This window comes from Triplophysa rosa, linkage group LG5 (assembly GCF_024868665.1).
Source record: "Triplophysa rosa linkage group LG5, Trosa_1v2, whole genome shotgun sequence".
NCBI classification, from domain to species: domain Eukaryota; kingdom Metazoa; phylum Chordata; class Actinopteri; order Cypriniformes; family Nemacheilidae; genus Triplophysa; species Triplophysa rosa.
In genome coordinates this window covers 25,710,450-25,719,408 of record NC_079894.1, presented here as the reverse complement: position 1 = coordinate 25,719,408, position 8,959 = coordinate 25,710,450, and the positions used below count along the sequence as shown (strand labels likewise).

The window sequence follows — 8,959 nt, the reverse complement described above, 5'->3', positions numbered from 1 at the left end:
TTCGTGGTATGATTTGACTAAGACCGCCCAAATGTATACGCAAGTAAGGTGGGCGTACCTGTCAGTACAATTGCTTTGGGACCTGATGTTTCAAATATGGTAGGAGACGTTACATTTCCGTTACAGTATTCGACCAATCACTACGCACTGGTTAACTGGCCAATCATAGCACACCTCGATTTTCAGAGCGATGACCTTTGTTAAAAATCTGCGCATTTCAGAGAGGTGGGGCAAAGAGGACATACAAACATGCACGGTATGTGGAAAATACAGTGTTTTTGAACCTTAAATCATGTATACACATTGCATTACATCTAAAACAAACGATAATATTCGTTTTAGCCTTGTCATAAGACCCCTTTAAGTCAATACTTTTTTTGTTAATGAAAGTACACTACTTACTCTGCGTTCAGACCGTCAGCGACTGTGTCGCTGTGTGTTGCTAGTCTCTTTCTGCGAGGTCGTTATAAGGCGTTCCTAGCTTTGGTTGCTCTAGTAACATTTATAAACAAACCCTGCAGTAACTGACGAGAGATGGATGATGTGAGCTCTGCTGCTGTACTCCTATTGGTAGTCGCTTCCAAGACTTTTCACAGACAGTTGAGCAATTCACAACTTTGTCGCGTTGCTAGCCACGCCCACTTCCTGTCGCCATCGCTCGTGTCGCCGGAAGTCACCAGCTCTTCATTGAAATGAATGAAATCATGTCGCTTTGTCGCTGGCGTTCTTAACGGGCCGTTACAATGCAATCTTTTGATCAGGATACATTTAAAAGTATAATAGAGTACAAGTATAGGCCAAATGAAGAGTTTGGTTCTAAAATGAGATAACTCCGTTTTTTAAAAAATTCAAAAATCATGTTTTTTATTATGTTATAATGTCTCTATTGTGTTTTATTGTGTTAGTAAGCTGTATTTGTTTAGTTATTTTGGTTTGAACCATAACAAACCACCAGTTTGATTGATATTAATCGGAATGCACAATAAAAAACCCGATTTTTGAAAAATTATATAGTTATCTCATTTTGGAAAAAAACTATTCAAATATCCTTAGACCTTTTGGTCAGGATCAAAAACTATTTATTTCTGTCATATAGTCAAATGTCATATTAAGTATATACTACAATAGACTGACAGTATACTTGCTTTTAGTGTTAAGAAGTAAACTAGCAAACTTGTTTTTTTGTACTTGAATCATTTTTTACATACGAATGTATGCTTTTAATTGCCAATTGACTTTCTCATTTTAAACATTTACAAAAAGTATAATTTCGACGACACAGCATGATCTCCAGCATGCACATGTACAGCCAGGGCTACAACACACACACACACGTTAAGTGGGTATTTAAAGGACTTGCGTTGTGCCGTGGTTTTGAGCATCCTCATGAACTGCCCAGCGAGAGAGAGGAAGATCCCAGCCTTAATCTGAGCAGTAATCTGAGCCAGTCCAAGATCAGAGGAGGAGTCTGAGACACAGGGAGGAGTGATTGACAGAGACTTAGGAGAGTTCTCCGTACACACACCCCTAAAACATACACACGCAACCTCCTGCTCTCAAACATCGCCATAAACGCAGCAAGGGATCTTACGTTGGGAAAGGCTCTGCGCATGAAGAGAAACCAAGGCAGGATCTGGATAGTCTGTAAGCTTCTAATGGCACATGGTAAGTGCAGATGGAATAAACTTGTAAGTCTGTTTAAGTACCTTGTCAGTTCGAGACAACCTCATTGTGATGTGTTTAAAAAAGTTTTTGGGTTTGGTACAGTTAAGGTTTAAATGGAAAACAGAAATTAAGAGTAAAACAGAGGAAAACAATTGTATGGACATGAACATGAATTTAAGAATAAAATTTCTAACAAAAATTTTTTTTCTAATAAAAAAACCTTTTTGGTCTTAATTGAAGATCACAAGAGCAGATGAGGCAGGAGATCTGGAAGGAATTAAGACCCTTAAAGGTTTATCTTAGTAACAGGACACTAAAAATCGCTGGCTCCGCTCGACACAAGGTTTCAAAACCTTGCCAGTTTCATTATAGTCTAACATTGGCAGCTCTGCATGCATCCTAACTGGCTGATTTATAATCCTCTACAAAGATAATGATTCTCATGGGAGACTCGACTTACTATTGATTCTCAAAGAGTCTGTTGCTGAATAACACGATACTGTAAAACACAGCACATACAAATACAGCATAAAACAATGTAAATTACTAGGGATGTACGGACTGGATTTTTGGGCAATACTGGTTTTAACTAACAACCGTTCGCCAATTATCATGTTGATACCGGTCACTTGCTTACTTGAACTTTGACCATTAAAATATATTGCAGTTTTGATCATGTTTTAAATGGAAAAAGTTTAAAATCGCATGCAGTGATAGTTTACCTGAGAAATCACAATTCGGTCATCATTCGTCATGTGTTTGTAAACCTATCTGTGACACACAAAAGAAGCTATTTTGAGAAATGTGTCAGTGGTTTTGTGTCCATGCAGTGGAGTTCAATGTTGTTTGGTTATCAACGTTCTTCAAAATATCTTCTTTTGTGTCCTGCAGAAGAAAAAAAGTCACACAGGTTTGACATGACATGAGGGTGAATAAATGATGACAGAATTCGATTTTTGGGTGAACTGTCCCTTTAACGTACAGTATACATCAACTCATTTTCATTAAACATGGATTGGATGCATTTAACGGGCCCAATTATAATACAGGCACGTATAATACGTTGTAATTTTATCACAAGATTGTGGAGCAAAGCTAACTAACATCCACCTGCTATCCCGTTAACACAAACAATGCCAATTTACTTCCGTTTCAGGTCTGAAATCCTAGAACCGGACAAAAATCACCAAAACCCAACCTGCCGCCCATTCATGTTCAATTCAAAAGCTGATTTTAATCGCAGAACCTCCGGCTTACATAACCGACTATGTCAAAGGATGAGGAAACTCCCAGCCCACCTCCAGAGTGGCTGGAAAACACTGTGATGTAAACATATCGGAAAGCCTGGAGGATACGGCCATGAGAAGGAATCTCTAGGATACTGCTCTAATACTTAACATCCATCCTATCAAACCCCAGCCCAGCCCTTCAGAGCGCACAAGGCTCTTCTGCCCAATTACATGGATATACCGTGTGGAAAGACAGCACGAGCTATCGTCTCCAACCCCGCCTCTCCGCTCGCCATGAGGGATTTGCTCTCCCCACCTGTTGCCTGAGGTCAACCCGACGCAACGCCACTCTGATAAATCTGGCTTAGCGGGCCACTTGGTAAGAACACATCTTCTTTTGTTAGCGTAAACTGCTACTTACAGTCAGGGTGTTAAATGTTGCAGATCACCACAGATTCAAGAAGCACCAATGTGCGAGACGTTGTGCGAGATGGGTTGAAGACAGACATGTGTTGTCTTGATCGAAATGTCTTTATCAGATTCAATAGATGTGAAACTGCAACAAGTGTTTTTTTAATGACACTTCGATAAACCCCAAAATAACATCTCTTAAAGGAGTAGTTCACTTCAAAATTTGCCCCATTCACTTTCCAAAGTAATTTTTATTCCTACTATGGAAAGTCAATGGGGGAAAATTTTGCAGTGAACTACTCCTTTAAAGTCCCAGTGAAATTAAAAATGACAATGCCTATTTTTTCACGAAGTATTGCAGCGTTTATTGTAAATTTATATTGTAAGTTTATCAATGTTGGTCAGTTCTTTTTAAAAATCGGGTGCCCTCATAATCTTAAATTAAAATCTGAAAATCCACTTTCGCCCTGTAATGACAAACCATCGTAGATGACGTATGTTAGACAGCGTGGGCGGAGCATCCGTTAACTCCTCCCCTTCAACTGTCAGTCTGCTTCCAGTTCCATTTCAAAACGCAACAGCAGTTTTTATACCTCCAATCAAATCGCAGAGAAAGACGAAAGCCACGCCCACTATTTTTCGCATTCAAAATTCCATTTCACTCTGAAATGCGTCAAAATGCGGAAGTAAAAACGATCGCAACTTCCGGTTCACGGGGACTTTAAGAACTCTGGTGTATGCTTTCAAAAGAAACGAGGGCTTACGTGTCATCATGCATCATTTACTGCAGATGGTGCATTTACGTTCGACAAGCTTGACGGTTTATTTTTTACTCTTAGATTTGCAAAAGCTGTCTGTTGGGCAAAAATATACCATAGAGTAAGAGCAATTTAATGTGCACTTGTATGGCATTTAAAGGGTTAATCCTCCCATGTGATATTGTGTGATCTCAACGATATTCATTCTTATTGACCAATCTTTAACGCAGTAAAATGGCTGGTTTGATATATTATAAAGAGATTGAAAAGTAATAATGACCTAATCACAGTCGTCAATGGGATCTGGTGCATTTTGGGGTTAGCGAAGGCACGGCGGGTTAAGCTGAAATTCAATGAGCCTTTCAACTCCTGTCACCTGAGCTAAGTCCGCTGAAAGTCCAGTTCGCAGTAAAAACGATGCTCTGGCCCGCAGGTGCAGCATCATCCACACGAAACCACACAGCGCTTTGATACATTCTTTCAGACAGATGAGCTTGGATGGGTGGGTTTGTTTTTCTTGTACGTCCTGCTACGACACGCTCGGAGAAAGTTGTATTCAACTGTGCCAGTCCCTAATCATCGGGACTTTTAAAATACCAGCACGAACAACAACACCAGGCTTACCAAAATATAGACTTCTCTCTGCAGCACGCAAATATGGCTAAAGAGATGTGATCTCTTTAATATCTCAATTATTTCTCCTAGACATCAATGAGTTTCAATGGAGCAAATGGAAACTTTTGCGTAATTCTCAATTGTGTCTCAGACATCTCAGACAAGAGATGTCAACAATGTCTCAAACTGAGCTCAGATTTGTCAAGTCAATATTAGTGAAGATCTCAAATCAAAATCTCATCAAATTTACCCAGATCCAGATCTTCAACATTCATTTTACACCTCTTCATGCATTTCAACAATTGTCTGTTTTTTTCTCCCAAACTGTTTTATAAGAAACATCTGAGACCAAGTCGACACTTAAATAAAACACAACAGACAGAACTCTATCAAACCTCTAGAGCTACGAAAAAGCAACATCTGAGCAATAAAATTGTCCTTGCTCTTTTCATGTCACGGCAGTACATCCAGACTGTTAAATTACGCAATGCATCAGATTTATGGTTATCGATTTCTGATAATGGATCACACATGAAAAACAACTTTGCAGACGTTACAGTACGCGCTGACCAGTGCGAGATAAATAAAGGTCACGTCCTTATCGGCTATCAGTCACTAGATACACATGCACACATCCGTGGTGCATCTGGAGTTTTATGCCTGTCAGATGTTTTAGGCTTTCCCTACACATTTTTACTGCCAGCCACAAGAAAAATAAGTGGGGTGAGAGACGGCCGGAAACACAACTCTGAAACACGCAGAGCGGGCGAGATGCCTGTCCTAACCTTGGAAGTGTAGACACTGTGATATCGCATTCCCACTGTAGGAAATCCTCAACGGAGCCGCAAATCAAACTCGCTAAACTAAACTGTCCACTTCATGGCTGTAAAGATACAGAGCGGGCAGAGTTCCATAAAACTAACAAAAACTATTCGATAGAAAACACTTGGCAGAATCATGTAATATAATTCAATATTTCAGGAGGTCAGGGTGGGGCATACTGAGTGGCCCCTCCCCCTTTTAAAACAGCCAATAGAGTTTAGTCTACCTCACAGTCTGGATTCTGATGAAAAGCTGAATAACAGAATGATGCCATAAAAATTGTTGATCCGCACTGGAAGATGAATTCTTGTAATTCTTCTAAATGTGAATTTTGCCAATGTTTTGGAGCATACTGGTTTATAGATATTCTTAAAAGATGGTTCACACAACAATAAATTTTGTCATCATTTATTCACCCATATGTGGTTGTAAATTGGTATGTTACTCTTTCTTCAGTGGAACACAAAAGAAGATATTTTGAGAAACGGCTCAGTGTTCATACAATGGAAGTCAATGTTCAGTGTTGTTTGGTTACCAACATTTTTCAAATTATCTTCTTAGCTGTTCTGCAGAAGAAAGAAAGTCATTCAGGTTTAAAATGACATGAGGGGTGAATAAATTATGAAGACTTTTCATTTTGGGGGGAACTATCCCTTTAAGATATTTAACACATACTAAAAGCCATTTAAATATTGAATTCACCAGGACTTTAAAAACTTTCTGGCTTAATTGAATTAAGCTGTATTTATATGAGACTGTAACAATATTTGGTTTATAGTTTCGTATATCACCTCTGTGAAACTTCTTACTCACTATAGCAGGCTCACCTGTATATGCCGAGACGTGAGGATCTTGTGATGCTGTGAGCTGAAGCATCATCTTCATACTGACAAGCGTTGTTCAGGGTTATAGTCAGATTTACACCCGTTCACAGGTTCAGTATGTGACAGCTGTTGCATTTCATGCATAGCATCCGCACATGCACTGGCCAACCTCCAAACTAAATGCCTTTCACAGCTGCTGACTGACACGTCCAGTCAGGCCTGGACTGAGAAGAAAAATCGGTCCTGGCATTTTTTGGCCCACATCGGCCCTCCAACATTTCTGTCGACGGGGGGTCCGGATGGTTGGTTGTGCATGGATAGGTCTGTCAGCCGGGGGGATGGTGGTGCATGGTTAAATCTGTCGACGGGGAGGGGGGTGGAATGCATATGTGTCTTTTGCATTCGCATTTATAATACGTCCGTCTGAGCGGCCAAAGCGTCCGTTCCGGCCCCAAACAATAGCGGCCCAGCGGGAAAACGCCCGGAACGCCAGATGGCCAGTCCGCCCCTGCGTCCAGTAAGTGTGTGATTCCCGAGTGCAGATGCTAACAGATTCACTCGACGCGTTTTGAAAATGAGCCTAAATGTGATATCATGTTTGGTCTGCGTTCAATATTAAGGATCAGCAGACGATAGATGGGACTGTCATGATACTTAGTAGTCAATATAACTGTATTAAACAGAGGCTGTAGCACTAAAAACTGAAATAAATCAGCCAGAATTGTGTTTGACCCACTTTAGTTGCACAACTTATAAACAAAACATTAGTCATGCTAACATCATTAATAGTTGGTTGTATGAGTGTCTGGAAATTATTAGCCTGATGTGCATTAGTCAGCGTAATGTGTCGGTTGCCACAGAAATCGTGCGCACCTACAAACACATGAAGGTGTGACACAATCCATTTCCATACTGTTCTGTATGCAGTCTGTTGATGCTGCCACAGTTAAATTTGTTATACATAGATCAGCTAATGAAAGCAAACTTAATTAACTTGTTGTAAACCTGTGTCGATTCTCTTTAACTAAAGCATAGCACAGCTATACATCACTACTGTACTCCTGCACACCAAGGAATACAAGCAGGGCTCTGAAACGGTTCAAGGAACAAAAAACGGAAATGAACGAAATTTTAGCCAGATCATAAACATAAACGAAATCAAGTTTAAACGTTCTGAACAGCAGCGCTTATTTGTAATTGCATTTAACCGGTTAATAACGTTATTTTATTGTTCCGTTTAATATCAACCAATCCAACTATCCGATCGTGAAAAGACCAGGGCTGGGTTTCCCGAAACCTTCTTAACGCTGCATGACTTAAGACCTCCATTTTAACCCGAGCTTTTGTTGTATAAGTGGGAATCGTATTCAAGCGAACATCCTGTAAGTGTCAGAACTGAAAACGCCCTTGTTACTGAATTAACAACTGTTATTGACACGAGGGTCAGCAAACGCCAGGTCCTGGAATGCACCTATCTATGATAGGTTGAACACTGCCTACACAGAAAAATATCAACGACTACTTCTCTAGCCCCGCCCACTGGTTCGCAAATGACTTTAGCCACACATAGTACGCACTCCCGCATTTGTGATGATTGACAAACTGGCAACCATAGCGACATATTTTTCGGCTAAAGATTCGTTTTGTCCATCTGTTTAAACTAAACTGCTGATATGCGCTGTGTTGTGTTTATGCTCGGAAGGCTCCATCACACAGTGCTCTTTTGCTGTGTCGCCATGTTTGCTATTAATAAGCGCTTTTATGCTTGTTGTTTGGTCTTAGATCAAAAAGCCTCGGCACATACGTCTTATTAAATGTTCTGTTTTAGATTTTAAGAATTTTTGGTCTTATAAAATAAACAATTCGCATTTTAAGGTTTGTTTTTGTCTTGTCTTTATTTGATTATTTTTTCTGTGAAGATATGGCAACCCTGTCACTTTAGCGAAGGGCTCTCTCGAGCGGCTAGCCCCGTGTCATATGTGCAAAAGTGAGGACTTCTTTCGCTGTGCTTTTTATTTAGAGCGACCAAGCAACAAACGTGCAACATTGTGCAGCGCCTGGTTGTGGAAGAACATAGTCGCTTCCTTCGGATTCTGATATTAGGAATGCGCGATTGAAGTTTATTTTTAAGTACGTTCCTGCTCACGAGGGTGAATAATTGAGCATTTGTTCGCTTCATTTCACGATGGATTCCTTTGTGAACAAGGCGCTGGATTTGCGGAGAGACTAAAATTAAAAAGCAGTGCTGTGCAGTCAACACTGGATCCGACAGGAATGGCGTAGCAATCGTATGTGAGTAAAACATATTTGTACTATGCGTCACCATTGCTTTGTTAGAGATCGCTTGATATGTCCTGATAATGTGTAACCTAACATTACGTCTCAAACCAAATTCACAGAAGGCACCAACTAAGTTTACTACGCAAACTGCTATCCAATCATAGCAGTGGGCTTTACTTCCAAGTCTTCAATGCGGCACGCCCATTAAAACCGAGCGTTTCTCCATCCGGCCTCAAAACCCGGGTAGAAAATAGCCTATTACTTATTGATTTTGATGTTTTCGAATGTAAAAACCACGCAAACGTCATAAGTACACCTCAGACAACAGTATAAAACAATAAACAAGCCCAGTTCA

General features: G+C 40.2%; 1 protein-coding gene across 1 annotated transcript in view; it reads left to right on the top strand.

Annotated features, from left to right (window-relative positions):
- The first annotated feature begins 1,564 nt into the window (after positions 1–1,564).
- The window catches only part of LOC130554632 (neurturin), a 29,205-nt gene continuing 21,810 nt past the window's right edge, over positions 1,565–8,959 (top strand). Inside the window, exons 1-2 of the mRNA XM_057334411.1 lie at positions 1,565–1,665; positions 2,822–3,273. The gene's annotated coding sequence lies outside the window, so the exon portion shown is untranslated. The remainder of the gene's footprint in view (positions 1,666–2,821; positions 3,274–8,959) is intronic.